General features: G+C 41.2%; 1 protein-coding gene across 1 annotated transcript in view; it reads left to right on the forward strand.

Annotated features, from left to right (window-relative positions):
* The window catches only part of clstn2a (calsyntenin 2a), a 229,796-nt gene that overhangs the window by 42,233 nt on the left and 163,471 nt on the right, over positions 1-24,092 (forward strand). The window lies entirely within an intron of this gene.

Consider the following 24,092-nt stretch of genomic DNA (forward strand, 5'->3'; position numbering starts at 1 on the left):
AATGTCTTGGAACATTAGCCTTTATAAGTAACATCACTGCGTGAAAGTAGAGCTACAAAGGCAGGTAGAGAGATACAACACTAAAATCATCATGCTCCATGAAAACTGTGCCGCTGGAGTTTAATAACATTTTCTTTTCTCCAGTTTTCATCCCAACAGGGAATCCGAGAAACTCACTCCTCTGCTCTGCAGCATAAAATCTAAATTAAGCGTAATATCCAAGTAGTGCCCTAAATCCCTGCTAATACTTATACTTCAACTACTACTGCTCTACTGCTGTATCCATTACCACCAATGATAACTATGAGGAAAAAGGACCTAAAGGCATATTAATAAACCCTGCGTCACTTGTAAATCATGGAACAAGCTTGGTGCTGCAGTTTTATGTTTACCATACTCATAACAGAGTGCTGACACTCTGAGCAGATTGCTTGGAGTACTATGTCAACACATCTTCTTTCATTTATAAATGTCGACCTCCTAGTGTAGTGCTAAATGATAAAATTGTCTTTCTGTCATCAATTGGTTTTAGTGTCTACCATCCATCTATCCATAACCACAGCCACTGATGATACACACCCCTCTATTGAGTTAAACGGGTCCAAGTGGTGATTATCATTAGCAGAAGCACTCTTTTTGTCAGGCAAGGAGGGATAAAATCCAGCCATTTCCTGTCACTTAACTGAGTCCAAGTAGCTGTGGCAACATGGTAAGCGAGATAGCCATGTCCTCTAGCACATATTTTGGGATCCCTCCGAGATCCACCTTGTTGTGGTTGAGGGATTTGGATGCCCCCGTGATCCTGGGAGCTGTTGTCGTTTGGAGCTACAGTACAGTTGGTCTCCTGAGGCAAAGTGGTCCTAGAAGGGGGCCAGGCTGAGAGCGATTTCAAGACCCCTAAATAACTGCAACCTTTGGAATGATCAAGCTCACCTGGACCAGGCAGAATGGGGCCCTCTGCTGGAGCCCGACTCGGCAGGGGAGTTTGTTATGACTATGAGTGTTTTGGATTGTACGGCAGCCCAAAGAGCAGCATGGAGCTGTTGCCATATGGGCACACCACCTGCAAGGCAAGGTGCTGGGATCTGATGCGTTGCCAATCAGGCAGCAGACAAAGGCAGGGGTCTTGGCATACTGACCCATATCACCACAAACAGGCATATCATGCTGGAAATTGCTGCTTGAGATGCAGATGCTCACGACTGCCAACTTCCAACACTGATGACTTGGATTAATATCGTTATAGTATGCAGGATTTTCTCTAAGGGAAAAAAACACAAAAAAATCTCATGTTTTGTAAGTTTATGGTGACTTTGACCTTTGACCAATTTCTAATCAGGTCATTTTTGAGTCCAAGTGGACGTTTGTGCCGAAATTGGGGAACTCCCTCAAGGCCTTCTTGAAATACTGTGTTCACTAGAATGAGAGGTCACAGTGACAGTCACAGTGAGTCTATCATAAGAATTGGTAGACTAATACAAAAGTTATCCCTCTCAATCATCACTTTTGACCAATCAAAGTGTGTAGTTGGTGCGTTTGTCTGCAGAGACTCTGCCCTCTGGTCTCTGCCTGTATTGTCCTATTTTTTCATTGCTTGCTGTGTTGTTGACATTCTTTGGCACAGTGCACAGGCAAGGTCAAGGCTTCATGAAGAGATAGTGACCAGGTTCAGGTTCATCCAAGAGGAAGCTACAAAAATTGCAGTTAGAGTACTAAAAAAACCCACAAATGTAGCCAAGCAGAAAAAGCAGAGGTTGGCTTTTACTTTTGCTGGTGATACTGTTTACAAACTAGCATACTCCTAAGAATAGACCGGGGGGTCATAATGTCATACAACTAAAGCCCTATTTGCACAGGACCAGTATAACCTGGGAACCTCTTGTAGTTTGTAATGATTGCAGGGGTGACCTGTGAGCTTAATCCCGTGCGGACCTGCCTTGTTCATAATTTGCCAAGTAACAATTCCACCGCAAATTGCCTACCATATTTTGTCAAACGCAGAGGTTGTGTGATAATAGCAGTTCCCTGTGAATTAACATCTTTTGTGATGTGGGGTTGTTTTTTGGTTTTCTGATTTCTCAACGCCTCATTTCTGCCTCTTCCCTGGTTCAGAGGCAGGGTTGGCAATCATAAATAAAGGTTTTGACAGCATTTTGGCAACAGGAGGCTCATCTCGGTACATAGCATAGAGACCCATTTTTGGAAAAAGCAAGCTCAGATCAATCAGAAGAGCGAAATATCAAAAGATAAGATGGATGACGTGACAATGTCTAGCAGAATTGGTTATGTTAATTTAACCCACATTTGAAAGGAAAAAGGAAGCTAACATTGTACACCACCGCTAGCAGTGCTGTGTAGTGCTCCTGTGTTATGTAGAGTGGAGTTGCTGAGGATAATGTCAGTAAATTCTAGTAAAATACAGACTTAAATAATCCTGTGTGAATGCACTGCAAGAAACACAGATGTGGGGGGTAATTTCTAAATCACACGAGGTCCCCTGGTAATACTGTTCCCATGTGAACAGAGCTTAAGTGAGGATAAATTGCTCTGAAGATATGTAATGAAAAAAAAAAGAGCCTGAAATGGATTATGATCAACAAGTAGAGGTAACTCTTATTTCCATTTGTAGATCCAGTTCTATAAGGATCTATCTGCTTACCTACACCCATGAGCTCCACATTATCTTTTTAAATGGAGAGTTTAGGGTGGTTTGTCCTCTTTTGATCTTGCATCACTGCTTTCCCCCTGTGGCCGTCGAAGTCAGTGAGTGACACTGACAGCCTTAACGCATCAATAAGCTGCTGCCTGAACTCTGCTGAAGCGTGACCCACCACCGGCTACAAAACTTTAAAGCTACTTTAGACTGTTGATGAGATGCAAGAAAGCATGAGCGCAATAATCTTTTTGACAAATACCACATTCAAAATGCTTTGATTATTTGCAGTGTTTAATTTCAGGGTGGTCCTGCTCAAATCAGGATTATTTTCTTTATCTAAACAACCCATTACAGTTCATGCAGACTGATTTTCAAGGTGAAATGAAAACATAATTTTCTTCTATGTATGCATGGTTGCTAAGATGATATAATGCAGGTTTCCTAATTAAGCCTGGACGAAAACACACAGAGCTTCAGTATCTGTCTGCAGCTTAGATGTAGTAGATCAAAACCAAATATACACACATCTACTTTGTCATATCGGCTCATTTAAATGTCACTGAGATGAAAAGACAGGATTTGAATATATTGGGAGACTTAAAAGAATGTTTCTTTTTACTTGTAGATATAATTCAGGCTCGTTAAAACAAATTAGGGCATGGAGACGACGGAACACTGCATATCCAACATCTGTCCTTTTTACCCAGTGTGGACAATGTGGGAGAGCCATGTGAGCATGAGGTGATAAGGCTGTGCATGAATTTTCGCTTCAGCCATGTGGTAGAGATGCCCACAGTCACACACCAAAACACAGCCTTGGAAAAAAAGACACTGTGAAAAACTCCAAAAACAGGCTGGAGAAACTGGCTGCTTGAAGAAATTGGAGAAATTGACATTTGGTTTGGTGCAGAGAGATGATAAGGCATAACACTGTTGCACAAATCATCGCTAATGGCTGTGAAGAATGCAGCCATCCCAGCGGCCGTGTACCGGTGAATACTGGAAAGAACAGACAATTGGATTGATTTCTGTTTTTAGTGAAAGTACCAAGGCCACTGTCAATTGCTTTTGTTAATGTTGTGTTTTTTGTAGAAAATCTAAGGAACACAATTTGACAACGTGATCTAATATTCAGTGCCAGAAACAAACAGTGTAAGCTTTTCACCAAGATGCTTTTAAGCTGATTTGAATGTCTTATTGAATCAAGGAGCTGGTGGCATGCTGCCAGGATGTAAGGGGATTTTAATTTGCTTTTATTGGTGAAAAGTGGAGGAGCGTTTCTGTTCCACTCAGCATTGTGAAATACCACCTATAAAATCTTGTTGCGCTAGTGTGTATGTTGGTTGTGTGTGTGTAAAATCGTGCAGTTTCCCCATCTAAATACCCCGGAGGCTTCTGAGGAGATGAGCAACAATGGGAGTTACAGTACAGGGATACTAGTGAGAGTTATAAGTTTATTTTACAGGGAAGGTACAGATAAACATTGTTATGTAAGACATAGGCTTGGGTACATGTTTTTATGAATTAAACATGGCTCTGTATACACCCACATATTGGTGTTAAAATGTGTGTGGGTGGCTGTAAACATGTGTAGGCATACATGTACTGTGTGTGACAAGTGGATCTATTCAGAAGACATTGAAGACACTGTTATTTTTAAGATGCAGTTAAATATTTAAAGTCTTATTGTTTTGGGGGGGTGGTAAGGCGTTCTGTAGTTCTGTGCCATTTACTTGAAAAGGTGAAAAAAAGGGGTTCTGTGCCTACAGTTACAAATTGTTGCTCTTCTCATGGTGACTCCTTTGCTTCCTTAGGCCATTTATGCACCTAAATAAGTTCTACATTTAATAAGTTCTGCATTTTTTAGGGATATTTATGGCTTCTGCACTACATTTCTTAATTACCTTCCTGAAAGAAAAGGCAAATATTTTTAATACCTTTTGAAATGGGTTGTAATTTAACATCTGGCTATGGATTAGGGATGGGCATTTTAAGTAACGTCCATATTCATAGGGTTTTCTACACATTTATTTATTTGTGGTGGCCCACCACGATCACAACACCTGCCACCACAGATAGATTTTCTATTTTTGTAGGTGGGCCATTCATTAGGAGCACTGTTGAAATATATATACTGTTAAATATAGCACCACACTGTTGGAGCACAGAGCGTACTCTCTGCAACAGACGGAGCAGCAGTACGTCATTGAAAGTGAAACTTAATCATTCATTCTACTGGGTCTAACTTGCCTCTGCATACTTTGATAGTTCCTGTTGCTGTCATTATTGTCTGTTATGTAGGTTAGATGCACTGCTGAAGGAGTCTGGAGCTGCTCTCTTCCCGGTCAGTTTAACTTATGCCCCATTAACACTGCAGCAGCGGCTAACATCCGACACTGAGTCGTTTAATGGTCCCAACAAACTCACTTGGAGACTGAAACGGCTGGACACTGTTAAGACATTAACAACCATTATCTAACCTTAGCTGTGTGATGCTAACGGTTAGCCCTGTCCCTGTATGTGTGTGGGCTGACCAACCACTCACCAGCTATTCCCCGGTGCGGAGCTCAAACTCCTGTAGCAGTGGTCTCATGAAAAACAGTGCCGACGAGGAAAGGAGGCATTGAGCGAAGCAATACAGTGGACAAAGCTCTACAGTGAAATAAGATTTTTACCATTTTGAATAGAAAAAAATCTATATAAAAGTCATGTTTACACGTGGGAGGTTCGGAGGCCATTACTCAAAGTTTCTTTTGAAGAGTTTATATATAAATTTGCTCTCAACATTACAGTGGTCTAAAAGTGGATCCAACCTTTGCATGTATTTGCATGTAAATGCATAGAAACAGAATGTATGTGTGTCATGTATGTTGTCACAAGATAAATTTAATCTTCCCACCATCCGTTTACAGCCATATCATCCATATTTCTACTGACAGTACTGTGCCTATTATTACTCCTACTACTACTACTAAAGTGAAATTATTGAAATTTATTGTAATGAAATAATGTGGGTAGATGATGTAATTAAATGGTTTGAAGGAGGTCTTTCCATCTCGTAAATTACACACTAAATGTATGCTGCTTTCAGATGAGTGGGCTAGTTTTGTACAGGAGGTCCTTTAAATGTATGCACATTAAACAATAGAGGAAATACAACTGTTGTCAGTAATTAATACGAATTGTATTTACTAATGAATTTGCCAGATATAAAGACATTTTATTTAAAATGATTGTTGTGCTTTGAGAATGTAGGTGATGACATTAACCCTTTCTATACATGTATGTCAGGACACAATCTAACATTTTTCCGTTAACTACACTTAAATGAAAACGATCTGCTTATGTGTTCACCGAGGACCTTGTTCGGCTTTTCTACTGTATGAAAGAAATACAAAAGTCTATATGTGACTGAGGGTGGGACAGTATTTTATCACACAAGGGAACATTTCCTCATACACAATGAGATCCTCTTTCTCTCTGCTCTGTATCTGAAAGGTCAGGACAAGAGCCATTTTTTTAGAGCAATGAGCTTTGCAGCTCTCTGCTTCTTGCTATTTCCATCCAGACTTATGAATCCATGCTTTATCATCTCTAATAAAATTTGCCCGTTCTCCCTATTGCATTACTTTCCATCCCTGTCCGCTCTGTAAGACGACGCCGGGCTGATAGGGCGCTATCAGACCACAGCAAAGACTGGGACAATTATTCAACCATTAGACCAAGCAGGAAGTCTGATTAGCTCCATCGTCAGACATCTGCCATCCCACCTGCAACTCAAGGTCTAAATAGCCTCAGCTCCAACACAGAAACGTCTGAAGAAGGATTGCTTTGGGGCCTTTATTCTTATCGGTCCCCAGAAGAAATTCTCTCTACTTATGTAGGATCAAAATAACATTATTGTTATTTTTTATTGCATTGTTTGCATTATTGATCCATTTTCAGGCAGTTTCGGGTGCTATTGTTTTGCCTGGTGAAAATGAATAGGATTTATATTTATTTGTTTACCAAAATGTTTGTGCAGACAATCAATTACAGGACTCCTAACTTTTTTCATTGTGGCTTTAAAACTGTTCCGTTCAGTGTAAGTGAAACAGTCCCAAACAAAGTGAGATTTGTCCTTGGACATACTGCATATTCTTAGAAATAATGTGTCATTTAAACATGTGTGTGTCTTCTTTTGGACAGCATGCATACATTACTTCAACAAACGTACACTAATGAATAATGCATGTTGTTTGCGATTTACATATTTTGAATTATCACTAAAAAGACACGTCGAAAATGAGATATCCCTTTTCTCAGTGTAATTTGAGTCAGTTAATCACTTTACATCCTTTTCATTTTAGATGTTCGAGGTGAAATCCTTTATATAGTCAGAAAACGTATGTCACACTTCAGTGATCTATTCGTGGGGCTGGTGTTGTCAGCCAGTCGAGCAAAATTGCAGCTCACCTCCCTGTGAAGTCAGTCACCGACTTAATTTAACTACTTCAGTTAAAGTTTAATTAAAATGTTTTTTTTTTCTTACAGTTTGATGGAAAACAAGTAAAAATCATTCAACTAAATCACTAAAATGAAAGCTGCTATGAGGCAGGAAGCAGAGCACAGAAACCTGCTGTGCTGTCAAATAGGAAAACCGTTGTGATGAATATGAGACAGAAACACCAAAGAAGATGCCGTCACTCTCTATATAACTCTTTATAACTATAAATCTGTCATTGTATAGGGGTTTTAACCCAAGCATTTTTTCTTGTTCAGCGTGGCCTTGTGTAGATCAACAGGATATGCAATAAGCCAGCAGATTCAGAGACTACAATACAGTTCACACTGTTTTGTTACAGTGCGCGGTTTGGTGCTGTAGGACTTTACAGATGAGCTAACCCACAACAACAATTTGGAATTCAGCTACCCAAGCAATTTTACACAAGCTACTCATCTTCCCCTGGAATGGCCGGCACAGCTAAAGAATATGCACTGTAGGTACTTTTGAATGTGCATGTCCTTTAATCTATTCCCCGACTATATGGCTCACTTATAGGCTAAATGTTCGATGAGTTCATTAGAGCCTGCTTCTCCCAAAGACAATAAACACAGCCAATGTTATGAAGAGACCGCGCTGATCCCCTGCATTTCTATAATTAACCAGCAAATTAGCAAGCGGCAAACGGGGAAGGAAGGTGAAGAGGACAGATGGCGGGGTTGCCACCCATGCCGATGCTATACGAGTGTGTGAGTGAGCAAGAGACTGAAAATAGACAGATCAATAAACAGACTGAAGGAGGTAGAGGACAAAAACACATTATAGGAGAAAGAGAGGAAACTAAGACCACAGACAAGGCAGATGTGCAGTACAGGGCACCACGTACTAGAAGAGACTGCACGGGACATTGCAGACAAGTGCAGACACACTGGGTGTGTGCTGTAAAGAATACACAAGTATGCACAGTATAGCCGCCTTACTTTTTAATTGCCAGCAGGGTACATTTTCACAGCACCACTGAGACACAACAGAAGCGAACCCTTTAAGTGCCCCCCATGAGCTCCATTTGACCCACCTCAACATGCCACAGAGGGTTAGACGTTTTTGTGACAAATCAATAACAGACCCAATTCTCAAAAAAGCAATTAAGGGGAGATGATACATCAAATCAGTACACATGTAATAAAGGAATATTAAAGTAAACGACGAATCACAAACTCTCACACAACTCGTGCAGTATAGTCTCATTTATCAAGTTGTATGCTCATTTCTTCCTAACACATGCATTTTTGCTAAAATGTTAAAATACAATGCACTTACGCCTACGAGTAGTGTGGCCTGAGCGTGCCTGAGCTACTCGGCTACTTGACCATGAGACTGTTTGTACTGACGTGTTTTAAATTGTAAGGTTTTCAGTAAATGTTTGTGTTAGGGACGTACTGAGCATACAACTAGATAAATGAGACTTGGGCTGCGTTTTGAATCACATACTTTTTCTTTTTACTTATAGTAAGTACTGCTGTTGCCCTTACAAAATATGTACTGTTGCATACAGTACGCACACAATCGAGACATACTACTTGGTCATAACATTATAGGCTTGTCACGATACCAGAACCCCCCTTGACGGCGCCACTGGCTGCGCACATGTGAGTGATCGACGGTGACAACGTGTGTGTCGGCTTTGTCGAGTGTACCAAGTGCAGCGTGATGCTGGCATATGACATCAAAAAGACGGGGACCTCGACACTTAAGAGGCACATGACGAAGGCTTGCCATGGAAAGAAAGATGAGAGTCAGCCTTCAATGTCCATGTTTGTATCGTTAAAAAAAGTCGGGTTTAAACCGGGCTCGGGCTCGTAATTACAGTTAAAGGGAACATGCATGGGCTCGGGTGGGGTCGGGCTGGATTTTTTGAGCCTAATCTAAGCTCTAGCACTTGTAGAAGCCATTGTTTCTAGCGAAGACGATGGAGAACAGGCGTTCTTCTTCGGCGCTCGTCCTCGGCACAGACTGACGCGCGTATACTGTCAGTTCCGACAGGAATTGACACGGCACACTGAGGTCAAAGTTGTGTCCGGTACTTACGGTACCGGAAAAAAACAAACCAGGTACCGACGTATTTTTTTGCGTTTTGGAATTGACTTGGTATCGAAGTATCGGTTCTCATGACAACCCTATGACATTATGCCCTGAACTTTGACCCTCTTGCTCATATATCAGTTACCTTGGAGATAAAACAAAACAGCATTTGCCAAGCTTGCAAGAGACAGAGGTCATCCATGAGAGCTCTGCTGTTGTTACATTGCAGTGTATCTAATTTTAACCTTGAAGTTATAACTGCATACATTGTAGATTCTAACATTACATCACAACAGGGAAATTACATAGGCTATGCATTTCTCCATCATTGTTATTTTCAGGGTTATGCCTTTGTGTTGTAAGTTATTTTTATGGTTATTTTGTTAACTGTAACAATTAATATTCCTATTATTACTATTCAACTGGTCTTAGGACACTTGAATGCGCTGTCATCTGTCACTGCAGCTTCTGTCAGCTGTCAATGAGCTGTCAAGTTGTCATCTGTTTGCAGCTCAGTCAGTGTGACGTGTTTTCCACTGCACAGATTCCACTGATTGTGGGTCAGAACAGCCAGAAAAGCATGCTGCCGTGCATACTGCAAAATCCGACCTTAAACAGTAGGACATCCTGGTCTTTTTTGGCAAACTGCATCTGACATATACATATTAGGACATATGAAATCTTTTTTCTGGCTCACTAAATAGTGTGATAGTATGGGAACACACAGTCAGATTATACTGCGCATGTGAATTTAACATAACATGTGGTGAATATACACAAACGTCATTTTGTGGATGAAATATTCCTTTAATCAACAGCCACAGTGAAGACACAGATCCATTTATACTGTATGATTTGATTCAAAAGCAGACATCTCCATATAGTCAGAAGCCAGAGTAAAGTGTTCTGGGAAATCTGTACCATGTCCGGTCTGTTTCAGGCCTGGGGGAACGCAGCGTGATAAAGACAGACAGCTAATGGTCCTATCCCCCAGCAACATCCTTCCTCCTGATTCTGAACAGCTTGTATCAGTTTATCTGGACACCACTGAGGAAACGCTCAGAACAGAATAGAACAAAGCTTTACTTGAGGAAGAAACCTTGGGTAACAATGTAGAGAGAAATGTAGAAGTGCAAATCATTCTTTACACTGGATGCCTACATCATTTATCACCTTAACACATGTTAATTAATTCACTTTTTTGTGTCCATGAACACACATGCACACACACGCATTAGCATTATGGCTGTGACCTTTCCTGATAACAGTCTGATGGCTATCTGCTGACCTTGCTGTGTTAACAGTTTGTCCGCTAGCTGTATTTTCTCCCCCTTTAGTTTGCACCTAATGGACCTAATGTGATCGTTCCTAAGTGGGAGAGAGAGAAACAAAACGAGCGGTAATACAGTGTATGAGAGAGAGCGAGAGCGAGAGTGGAGGGAGGGAGAAAATGTGCAAAATGAGCTGAGCTCTGACTGAGAGATGACACTTATGACTGCATCTTGAAAGTTAACGCTATTTTTAAGTACACTCAAAAAAAACCCAACAACAACTAAAAATAAAGCGTGCAGCTGTTTCTAATTCTCCGGCTAATTTAACAACACAAGTGCTGTAATTGGCACAACCAGTTTTGCAGTTGTCACAAATGGAGGTCATGACTTAGCTCCTTTGTGTTTTAACTATAGGCTTCATGAGTTTGAATGTTACATCCTGTAGTCTTTAAAAAAAAAAAAAAGAATCTAGGCTTTGCGTGCGCACACACTCAAAAAACAAGGCCTGTATGATTTGGTCGTAACCTTGGAGCTGTACTCTAAAGCACATGACCTCAGTGACCTATTATCACACCACGGGAACTGCACAAACAACATGGGGTAAGATCCTCAGTCCTGATTGGGTGAGATTTAATTAATGTCAGGACCTATTGATGATGAAACCAACAGTATATGGAAAGAGAGCAGGGAGACATTTTTAAGGTTCCTATGTTGCTTTGGTGTATCGCAGCACTTCAGGCATATAAAATACACTGTATGCGTTTGAAATTAACTCACTTGAATGATTAATACACACTCAACAACTAACAATCTGAGTCCTCTACTCGAAAAGTACTGTGACTGTTCTTAGAGTGTGTCAGAGGGCAACAAGGAGAGGATGATGAAAACATGAGAAAGATAGCAAGTATGTAAAACAGCAAGAAGTGGGAGCATTTTTTTAGACAGTCACCTCAAGGGAAATCTACGAGTTTAGTTTTCTACCTTGGGAAATTACCTGCAGATGATTAGTGTCTATTGTATTCATGATCGCAGTAGCTGCAAAAGCATTTGAATTCGCCCATGTGAAAATGAAAATATTTGAAGACACGCAGGGAAGCATCACGGCGCTCAGTATGGGCTGATGGAAGAGAAGGACTGCCCAACTGATGTCTTGTAATATCAAAGCAAACACAGAAACTGAAGGAGGTTTGTGTACAAGTGGATGTAGGAAAAAGGCAACTTGGGAGACGGGGAGTCGGAAATTCAATTTGATTGTAATCTGATGTACACATTCTACTGTTTGTGAGTTAAATTAGATTTTAGATTTGTTTTCTCTGTCCCTCCCATCTACCCCTTACAGTATTAGAGTGGGGGATTTATCTGGAAAGATCTATGGTTGTGTCTGATTGAAGAATCATGCCGTGGGAATACTTGGCAGATGGTAATCTATCAAACGGACAACAAAATGTTGTATTTCTTCGCAAAGGCACTGAAGAACAAACAGTCTTTTTTTACCCTCAATTATAAAACCTTTGGTTCATGGACAGACTGTTGTCCGTGTGACTGGCTTAATACACCAAAAGCCGGGCTCAGACTACAGGAGTTACGGGCAAATTTATCCCCAACTCACCCCTCCCAACAATTGAAGAAATCTGGTCTGGGACTTTGGTCGGTCCCGATGTTTAGCCTGGATTATTTAGTAATATGAGAAGTTCACAGATCCAGTCCTAAACCTCTCAAACTGCTCACAGACTCATCGGGGCTGCCCTGATCATTTCAAACGTGTTTGATGTTTAGGAATAAACATATAGGAAAACAGGAAAAGTCTGGATGATTATAGTTATGATTTATGTCAGTATGCAGCAGCTGATGGTGTTGCCAAGCAATGGGCTGGGCAATATGTTGATATTATATCGATACTGTAATATGAGACTAGGTATTGTCTCATATTTTGGATATTGTAATATCATAACTGTTGTCTTTTCCTTGTTTTAAAGGCTGCATTTCAGCAAAGAGATGTAATTTAATGAACTAGCCAGACTGTTCTAGCTGCTCTATTGCTTGTCTTTACTTACTTCATCATTATATCCACATTACACAATGAGATTTTTGATAGATAAACATCAATAATAATCAGTAAATATTTTGTGAAAGCATCAAAAGTCGAGCCCATAGTATGACCTTCTGCTTTTGTTTCTCTAACTGTAAAGCACTATTATCGTTACAGCAAACTGTCACACGGTCCCTGTTGGCTTACATCTGCTCTCGCATGAGATCACATGAGGTGGTGCATTCACACTCCTTCACACTTGGTGCAATAATGTTAATATCCTGTAGTCTGTAGGGTTGGGTACACATTTGAACTGATAATGGTATCTGTTCCAGTACATGTCATCCAGTACCAGTACCCAACAGTAGCTCTTTCTGTTACTTTACTTTGTTTGTAATAACAGAAATGTAACTTTTGAACAAACTGCAGGAGTGGCGTAGTAAACTAAAAAACAATTCTACTACTTTGCTCTTCACCAGTCACACATAGAGCTGTCTCTAGCAGTGATGGAAGGCTATTACCACAATAATAAAGGAAAGAAAATACACCACACGCTGAGGCTATCGCAGCAGATCAGCGCTGCAGCGATAGCTTTGGCCTATTGGAAGCTAAAGGGAGCTGGCCTTTTCCTGTTTGAAATCGAATCTGGCAGATCCACGGAGCTCCGTTGCCGGTCTTGGAGGTTCATGACTAGCTTCCAGGTTTTAGGGTGCTTGACAGCGCTTATGCCTCTTGTCTAAACCTGGTGTTCTCACCCAGTTGTGCTCTTAGGTACTGAAATATGGCACAGATGGATCGATATCCTGTAGTGACGCAATTCGGTTGCTATTCTTTATAGTACCAAGTTTAGCACCCAGCCCTAGTTGTGTGTGATTCCCCATTATTTCATAACTTGTGATGTGTGCATGTGTGAGCTCAGAGAGAAGAACATCTGTGACGTTGATGCAGCCTGTTTTCTAAATTGGTTAGGACTTGAAAACTCCCGCATCTTGCTTATGTAACTGTTTCATACATGATTTTAGTTCATAGAATGCACCATAGTTCAATATGTTTACCATAGCACTGTTTCTTATTGTTGGTTTCACGCCTTCTGCCTGTCTAATTCTTTCTCTGTTCCATTCTCTTATTAACCAAAACATTATTCTAGATGCACACGGCCCCAATGGCGTTTTAGCGTGCATGATATGCAGTATTTCTGTGATTATTTCCCCTAAACTTATTGATTCAGCAATTAACTGCTTAAATGATGTGCTCTGTACAGCGGTGTGGAAGCTGTGGTTGGGCATGCATTTTACAATCAAATCAGTCCTACAATAATGCTCATTGGCTAGGTGTGTGGTGTGAGAAAGTAAGGTTTGAACTTCTCTCTCAAGGACTCCTCTTTCATTCCTGAATATTTTATTTCGGGTTATATTTTATCTTATTTTTTTCATTTTTTACACAACTCATGTCACAGTTTGTATGAGTGCAACACTATGAATACTGTCCAAATGTGTGTGCTCTTATCCTCGTATTTGTACAGTTATTGTTTGCCATCCCTCTCTAAGACACTCTTAAGCTTAGGTTACTAAAACCCATGGTTAGGGTTGTGGAAAGATTTTGGTTACATTAAGAAAGCAAACATTTCCTGCAAGACCGTGACAAGACATGAACTCCAGTCTCCTGCACCAAAGTCTAATTTACTACATGCCCACGCACCACATTCTTACTTTACACTTTGCTACATTAAGGGCACACTGCATTTTGCATTAACACTGCATGTTGGCACTGGACATAAATCATGCTTTGCACATCTGTGTTTCATTTTTGAGGTCTGGCTGCACACACACATTTGTTCCAAGTATTTTTGGCTTTTAGTAGATAGTAGAGAGCTGACAGGGAAATGAGGGCAGAGATGGGGGATGACAGGCAACCAGGGTCCCCAGCTGGACTTGAACCAGTGATGTTGTGATTACATAATCAGTGTCTTAAACCCCAAGGCCACCTGGACATACAAACCTCTACATTCCTTTCTGTTTCTGGTCCGCCTGCTGCCCGGCTTGGCTGGAAAAAACTGAATTGTGTCCCTCTGACTGAGTCCAAGGGTAGCGAGGACAAATCACCCGCTGTAAACCTCAGCCGTGCACTCTGCTCACTGTTCCCTGTCTAAATTCAAATCAAGAGCCAAAAGCCAGAGAAAAAGTGATGGGGCGGAGTGCAGGGAGGGACAGGGGGGCAGTCAGAGTAGGGCGAGAGGAATGTTATGTGGAGAAATGAAAATTACCTGTTTCATCTTTTCACAGTCAGGTTTACTCCCTCCCCCTATTTCTTATGTCTTCCTATTTTCAGTTTTCTTTCTGCCTCTTTCTCTATGTCTGTCTTTCACACACACATGCACACATTTCACCATCTCCATCATCTAAATGGTTTGTCTAATAAGCAGTTTCCTCCAGTTCTCTGACCTTGGCTGGTGGTTTACTCCCTTTTCTCACTGCCTCATGCTTTATCTGCCCCTTCACATGTGTGTCTGATGGTGTTATCCATTTTCATCCACCATGGTTGAAGGCTTCATTTCAGAGGAATTTCTTGTGAGTTATTTGACCTGGAGTCACGCTGCCACTCGTTTAGCTTTCACGGCACAGCAATCATTTTTAAATAATTGACACAGCTTATACAAAAAGGGACCTGCTTGAAAGAAGAAGCTTTTATTTCTATAACTCCTCAATAAAAACGTATCTCTTTACCTGCAAAGGTAGGAGTGATGTAATGTAATGCAATGAGTAGTTTTCCCTCAGCTAGCCCCTGAATCCCTCGCTCTCTTTTTCCCTGAAATTCTCTTTCAAAGTGAAGTCAAACATGACTTCAGATTGTCTTATCTGACTTAAGCCCTTACACAGCATCTCAGTTAGCATAAATTGAAGCCAGCCAGAGATGGATTTAAAGACCTCGGTGCTGTGAGACTAAAACAAACACAGATGTCAGACTTAAAAGCTTGATGCGCAGGCACAGTATTGGAATAAGTGAGCAGTGTGTTGAATGACTACACTTCTGCACTTGCTTGAGATGCAGTTCCCCAATGAGGGAATCCTCTTATTTGAAAGACCTGAATTGACCTCTTATCTCTGCAGCAGACAGCATACACATGCTCTGCAACTTCCAAACCATAGCCGCAGCTGTAAGAGAGGCTGGACTCCCCTCGTTAGACATTGTGAGTCATCTGTTCAGTTTTTCAGTTTCAGTGGACTACGAGTACACACAGAATCACAACTGCAGCACCACATAACATTTGGTTCAAGAAAACTCGAGCCTTACTCATAGCTCTTTTGCATTCTGGCCCTGATGCCTTTATCAAGTGGCTGTGAAGCAGTTGCCATGCAGTGATGCTGTGTAGTCTTTTTGAGCACAAAGGCCTAATGACTGCTGCACAACCACTGTGTCGTTATGTCAGGAGCGCCAAATAAAGCAGCAGGCCAAGCATAATACTAGAAAGTTGCATAGGTAGCAGCAGCATGAATACCAGCTAAGAAACTTTGTTTTGATTCACCTTATTTTTCCCTTTCCAGTTCTCTTGCATTTGCAGCCAATTACAGTGCCACGACTACTTCGTGTCATGCATTTAAGTAGATATTTCTGCACAGTGTTTAATTGGCTATATATTAAAATGATAGTGGCAGAATACATTAAGTGTATTGTGTTTGGCTGAGTAGCTTTCGTGACTTGCTTTTTGTACAAGGAATCAGTGTAAAGCTGAATAGACACAACTGCTTACACAACAGCTTAGTTAGGTTTCAAGAAGTTTTTTAGATTGCATATAAGGGTTAAACATTTTTTGGGGGAAAAATTTAACTGAGATTTTTTCTGACCAGTGCTGTGATTGCAATTTAAATTGACAGACTTACTCTGTTATCTTATTCTGTCTAAACATTTAAACACTCTGATAAAACTAGAGACCATCTTCTGATTGGATCTCTCCAGCTGCAATACAGCAGTCCGCTGGTGTGTGCCAAGGGTGTAAAGTGGGGCAGCCAATGGTGCCTTCCCTACTTCCTACCCCCGAACTTCTGGCCCCCTTGCTCGGACCACATCCATCTTTGAATTCAACGAATTCAGTGCGACGTGTTTGACTGTGCGTAACAGCAGCCTTTTGATGGTCATTTACACACTGCCCATATGTGATCACCGTAAACAGACAAGCTGGTAACAATAACTATGTCAGGTAACAAACTGCGTCGGGTTCGGACCGGGCTCAGTTGTAACTGTCTCGGACTCGAGCCGCGCTCTAGTTCCAGCTACAATTAGAGTCACAGGTCTGGACCACATTTCGCCATCATGACACACAGACTAGCATACACACACACACACACACACACACACACACACACATTCACACAGATTCACAAGTTGTAAACTATACCAGCCATCACGATGTTGTCGCAGCTGACAATAATGCAGTTGTTGTTGAGGCCATTCCAGGGTTCCTTTTTTTTACGCAGTTAAGCCGATTACTGGAACGTCAGAGTCATTCAAGTTTTGCTTTTCCCCAGATGCACCTGTCACATATTCGTATCTAGTGACCACATACAAATGACACACTGAGTATGCTCTCACCACATCTTTCTTCGCACATCTCTACTCTAAGCCAGATTCTCTTCCGCGTGTCTGTCAGAGCACAAAAGAAGTGAACAGAATTTGATAGGAAAGATCGGAGAAAGAGCGACGAGCAGCTGCAAGCTGAGAGCTGGCTGATCCCACAGTGTGAGCTTAGAGTCTGCCGTGCCAAAGAGAAATACAATGACTTCAAAACACTCGTGTTTCCCTCAATGCTGTAACTCCTCTGGATAAAGCACTCCCTGGTGATGAACACCGTCTCTATGTGAGCGGCTCACTTGTCACTGACTTTGCCTTGTCTGTCCTTCTGCTTATCGGATTATTGACTGGTCTTCACACCGTGCTGTGGTCCCTTTTTGCTCTCACATAATGTATCAAGGCTGAAGCTACCGCTGAGGACACCAAGGTCATGTCCATGGATTTTTTTATTGCATGTCCATTTCCATTTTTCAATCAATGATGAAATTCGTTTTAAAGGAAAATTCAAGTCTTATCTTGTAGAAGGAAATTCAGTTTCGTATCTCAACCCCTCTGTATTTTTAATGTCTTGGCTACAGCACTGTGATATGTAACTGCCACTGCCACCACACACCTACAGGACAAGTCTTTTTTTTTTTTTAAGTCAAAGCCTTTTATACACCTTGTATGAGAGAACACACAGTCAGCAGGAAACTTTTTTTGTTTGTTTAATGACACAGAAAGGAAGCAAAAAAGTAGACTGAGAGGAGGTGTTGGTTAAGAATTTCCATTTCCAGAGGTTGTTAAACCAAATACAACCACAGTTTGTGTTGGTTCAGGGTGCTCAGTGAAAGCCCCAGTGTTTGTAGCCAAAACTGCATGTAGGGATTCAAATATTGCCTATATTTTTTATAACAACATAGAACTAATAAATTTGGACAGTTGTCATAATGTATTTCTGTACAAAACATACAGATAACAGGTAACAATTGCATGGCAAGGATGATTTTAACTTAAAAATTTCCCACACAGCAGAAACACAGCATCCAATTGATCATAACGTAGCATAGGGCCGGCTCAGACCAGGGTCCGACAACAACACAGCTGTGCTCCATTGACTCTAATGCAGTCGTTTCAGATGTCCTTCATTTTCAGGATGGTTTTGTGGATTTGGAGCTAAATGTTGTGCCTGGGGCACGTCGTGTATTAATGATACTTGTTACCTGGAGAGATTGGAAAAAGGTATGTTTCTTCCCTGTTCCAAAATCAGACCCTGTAAAAGTGTAGGGTTAGCTAGCTAGCTACTGAAGATATAGCCTACTGAATGTATACACATGCTGCTTTTGCTTTTTAATGATTATAATAGTGAAACAAAGACTGACCCTGCTGTACAGGAACCAGTGAAGGGAAACAGGGAAACTTTACTGATATTCAACCAGCTGTGTGTCATCACATTGTGCACAGATGAACGTTGTTTGAGTTCCCTTGGAGATCACTGCCCGTCTGGCAGCGCAGGTTTGGGTGCTGGCAGCAGCACGGTGGCAAAGCAAACCACCATTCATCTGCACACTCTGCGATGACACACAGCTGGTTCAGTATCAGCAAAGTTTCTCTCTATATTCATTGTCTTGTGTGGAGATCACCAGTGATGTGGTGGTTCACCTTTAGCCTGTGATCTGTAGCTGTCAAGCATTAATGCCAAGCCCTAGGTTTTTTGAATTGTGCGAATTTGGTTTATATGGTAATTCTTGCAGTTTTTTATCACTCGTTGGGTATATTAGTCAGGATATGACGATGCACCTGCTGGTATTCTGATGATTAATTTTTTTGTAAATGAAGCCCTAAATTGTACACATTATATTTCATCTTGATTTTTATGTAAACCCCTAACCCTAAAGTTCAAACTGCACTGATGAATGCAAACATTATCAACATTACAGAACATTATTAATTGGTCGTTTCAGCAGTGACAGTAGCCTCAACAGACCAGAATTTAACACAGCATGTTGTATTTTTTGTAAAGGGTGGAGAAAGTGCAAGAGAGCTGGTTAACAAGAAGTCATATTCTGAATGCGGAAAGGTCAGGCATGCTCCATGAGGGTTGTTTGGGGAATGTTGTAAATTACACAGTAGAGTTAAAGTAGACAAGGCGTTGTAGCCTGCACTCACAATACAATTCTTAAAAAAAAAAGTTATTGAAAAAAATTCTGTAACATCAGTCATTATGGACTTACACCAGTGTGCTGTATCTGGATGGATTATTCCTTTTAACGCTACACTGTCTCCAGGCACGTTTGTGCAGAAAGAGGAAGTGGAGAGAGGATGGAGGAGAATGATCGAAGGGTGTGGAGTTGGTGGGAAAGTAGGTGAGAGGGGGAGAAGGAGAGGAGAGCAATAAAAAATTAATGAAGACCTCCAGCTTTCGTGTAGTGTAATCGCATAACCAATCACTTTATGAAACGACAGTATAACAAACAGGAATAAGTGACGAGCAGAGTGTGCGTTTCCAGTGATGGTAGGGTTGGACTTTGGTGGGATTCAACATGACTTAGCAGCCATTTCTCAAAACCAAATCTTTGACTGTTAGAGGAAACAAATACAGGCACTTAATACATTTTAATGTGATGGGAATTGTGGCAACATTTCTACCAAACACATATCGGTAACACTTTGTAACATTAATCCAATAGAAATATTCAAAAGTGTTTTAAAGTGACTTGAAATAAGGTAATAGAACACGCAGATCAATGACATAAAATACATAATTTGACCGTCTCTGATTTTATCATGAGAAACATCATGCCCTCACCCCTGAGAATACATTGTGGTGGGAAAGCGAGGCTGTTTCTGCCCGAGGGGTGGAATTTGAAAACACTGCTCTTCCTAAATGTTTCATGCGAGGATGGATGTGTGTGTGTGTGTTTGTGTTTGCATGAGAGTGAGAGAGAGAAAGATATTTTACAAACCCATGTTGTAAAATGTAGTAGTGCAGCACTGTGTGGAGTTGTGTGTATTTGTGTGTTGTATTTGTTGTGTATCACCTTGTAAATGTCCCGCTGTTCCTCATTCGGCGTGGCTGCTGTTGCACTTGCAATTTTTGCAGTAACTTATCAAGATGTCAGATTTTTGTGTCTGCAATTCCTATAGGAATTGTTACATCTTTATCAAAGCAGAGCTAATAAACAGCAGTCATGTTCAGCTGTGGATCATGGCAAAAATCATAATCACGATTATTTTGATCAAAATTAAAATCACGATTATTTAACATGATTACTCATCAACCTTGGAAACAGCATGCATTCATTAAACTTAAACAAACTGGTCTTTAACTTTAAATATAATTCAGTTGTAGGTGGCTAATTGGCTGTGATTCTGACTGCCTCTGTACTCAAATACTGGCATTATGTCAGTTTGAAAAAAACACAACTCAAATGCAAGTAACCTAATTCTCCGTCATAAAACTCTGCCCTGTTGATCATTCTTGAACTGCAGCTTGCACTCATTTATACGGACGCAGGCACAACTGATTGACTGAAATGCACATGTGAAGGCGCATTGTAGCAGAGCCAAAGCACTTTGACCATAATCATGCTTTAATTCAGTGTTTACTCTGATGTGCAGGATTTGTGAGTGTGGTTCGATATCTGCGGTGATTAACACTCCATAGCAATAGTTTTTACTTTGGCATGGTCTGAAACTGCAGTGTGAGCCTGCCTGAACATTGTGGGGAGAAAGACTTGCCTGCCAGTCGGTTTTTGTCTTGTGCTAATTGACGGATGCAGGTGATGCCTGATTGAAGTGTTGCGCACTCTAGCTCCATATGCATTTCTTTTATGTTGATGATGTTTTGGCCTTTGGGCCTTCTTCAAGATCAACAAGCAGGTGGATGCAGGTGATGCCAGCGTAAATTAATTGTTAGCAGCCATCCTGAGAGCTTCACCTTGTAGCTAATGATGTAAATCTAGCGAGGAAGTCGCCAAATTGGCAACACTAAGTGCACTGCTGTAAAGGACAGGGGTGTGCAGGATTTGTAACACAAGACAAAATAAGAGCACAAATTGCAAAATTATTAATTTTATCTCGATTATCTTGTTTTCATAATTATTGGAAGCCAAAATTGTAATTGAAAATCAAATTTGTGTAATTGCTCAGCCCTCCTCCTGACTGTTTTTTAAGTCTTAAAAAAGTGAATATGATGAGGCAGAGACATGAGAATCGGGGTAGAAAACAATGAAACTAGATATTAACATTTAAATTAATTTAGGAATTATCAATATAGTATCATGCTGTCACAATTATCCTCGCCACAAGGCTCTAGTTTTTGGTACCTTTAGTTGCAGTTATTCAGACTCACGTCTCCCCTCTCAGCTTCAAAAGAAAAAGAAAAATCCCCCGAGTTGTCACCCAGTCCTCTGACTCCTCTCCTCTCCTCTGCTGACATCTACACAACATGTCTGAGTCCATGAGCCTTATAAAAGTCATTGTAAATACACTCGCACCTGCAGTGTCATCATTTTGACAGAAATAGATCTTCTTTATGACTGCACAACACTTTGACTACATAGAGAACACAGTGTTTTTCGAAATTTGTAAATTTGCTTTTGGCATGACATAATGACCAAATGGTTAGTGAAGACAAAAAGCAACTCAATCGCCAGAGTAAATGTTGCCATAGTATGTTTCTGCAAACCACAGATATATAACATTTGCACATGATTATGAAGCACATATATTAAACTTTATGCATCTTTACATTCCAGCGATGCAGTGGTTAACATGTGGTTATTTTTAGGCACAAATACTACTTAGTCATGTTAGGAATGGATCTTGTTTCGGCACAGTCAGGGCTGAAAAACCCCAACCACGCTCTCCTCTCTCTATAACAAAATCTGCTCATATACATGTAATCAGAACTATGTCACTTTAGAAATGTTGATTTAATACATATGAAATGTAAAAATGTAACATATCTGTGGTTTGCAGAATTGCCAATGCCAACATTTTCTTCTGCCAACTGGTCTGCATAAAGGAACCTCACATTCCCCCGTTCCAGAACAAATAAATTACATTTAGAGACTAATTTTTCCTTACCCTAAATAATAATTGAGCTTAGGGTTATTTAGACCTGCATGCCTGCTGGTATGTAGCCGTTTTTAAGCAGTGGCTGCACAGAACAAAGACAGTCAAGAATTTTATTACAAAATGAAAAATGTTTATGAAGAAAATATAATGCTTTGAAGCCACCACAATAATTTCATGGCCTAAGTTTAATTTGCAACCCTGACCCAGGCGTTGCTGTGGCATGACGGAAACCTTTGTGTTTGAGCCCAGAGGGAAACATGATGTAACATTGCATAAAACTTTCTCACTGTTACTGCAGGCAGTTTTCACTATATGACATTAGTTCAGTTGAGTGTTATTCAGCCTCTCAAAACTTATTATGTGAACCTCATGGTTCCTCCGAGTAGAGGCTCCCTAATTAACTCTCCCTATTTCTGTTCCTTCCCTTTCTTTGTCTTTTTACTTTTCCGCCTCTCTCGCTTTCTTTTGTTTCTCAAAGCTTCTTGCTGTTGGCAATTGTTACCTCTCTCCCGAGCTCCCACAGCTCTCTGAGCAGCTAAACAACTTTTGAAAAATGCCAGGAGAATGAAATCACACTGGGAGGTGTGTGGGTGTGTCATATACCCATGTCAAGAGTAGCTGCTGTTTATAAGCAATGTTATACAAGCCCTGACAAATAAATGATGCCAGTCATGGCTCTAATGCTTTTTTGGCACTGCATGCCCATGAGAGTTAAAGTTTTTGATAGATGTGTTTTGTGTGTGTGTGTGTTTACAATGCATGTACTCAGACCAGAATCCACTTTAGGGTGTTAATTAGGGTAAGGTGATCTATGTATATGGCCTCAAAGTAGGGCTGGGTGATATAACAACTATGTACGATATATCGATATATTATTAAAGCCGCTACAAGAACTTTTAACTGGATATGCAAAACTCTCTCATTTCTGCCGATGTCTGTGCGTGACCTACAACAGCAAATGAGACCATCAGTGTGAAGATAAGCTATTTCTATTTAGTGTATATCTATACCTTTAGGAAACTGTCTCCGGGTCCGCCCCAGGTCGCTTCCAGGACGAAGCGATTTACGGCACTCAGACGGCACACTTCATCTTACCTAGCTGCTTACATTTAGTGACTCTTATAAATAGTCGCTATTCCTCCTCCTCGACCCGACATCCGCGGGGAGTTAAAATAGCAGCAATCATCGGATAAAAGTTCTGTGAAAGCACTGGACTCACCAACAGTCAGCCATGTCTCAGTCACACAGAGAAAATCCAGTCCTCGGGAAGTCAGGAAATCCTTCAGGATAAACGTTTTGTTTGCTAGCAATCTAGCATTTACCAGCCCAATCCTGGCAGGAGCCAGTGGATCCACGGCGGTAGCTGTCCGGGGAGCCACACACAGAGGCCGCAGGTTGCGCAGATTCACCCCGCGCCAGCGGGGATGAGGAGAGCAGGGGCAGCGGGGCTGGAACACCTCATCCGGGCCGACGACAGGTACCAGCCAGGCGTCGACAGGGTCCAGCGAGTGCCGAGAAATAAAGAGGTGAGGCACCGCTCCATACTCAGTCCAAGAAGCCATGGAAGTGCTTGCGAAACAGGCTTTCATCCTTACCAGCGGACCGCTGCGTTTACCCCGGCGGCAGTGGCGCTTACGCTGGAGAGGTGGAGCTGGGGCGCGGCAGAGGTGAGCTGGGATCCCCGATAGGAGCGGGGGCAAAGTTTTCCCTTCTTGTTGTTTCATTCATCCCCAAAACAAACACATACGCGAGCCAGGTAAGTGTCTTTACGACAATACGCACTGGAGCTCATGGGAAATGTAGGCATCATTCCGGCAAAACACCACCGCTTTTGTCCACAGGGTCGCCAAAATCAATTGAAAATGAAAGTTCCTTGTAGGAGCTTAAAGCAAGACATAAGTTAAGACAACACTGTTAATATCTATATAGGATCAAGTTGCTTTA

Source organism: Epinephelus moara, chromosome 21, assembly GCF_006386435.1.
Source record: "Epinephelus moara isolate mb chromosome 21, YSFRI_EMoa_1.0, whole genome shotgun sequence".
NCBI classification, from domain to species: Eukaryota; Metazoa; Chordata; class Actinopteri; order Perciformes; family Serranidae; genus Epinephelus; species Epinephelus moara.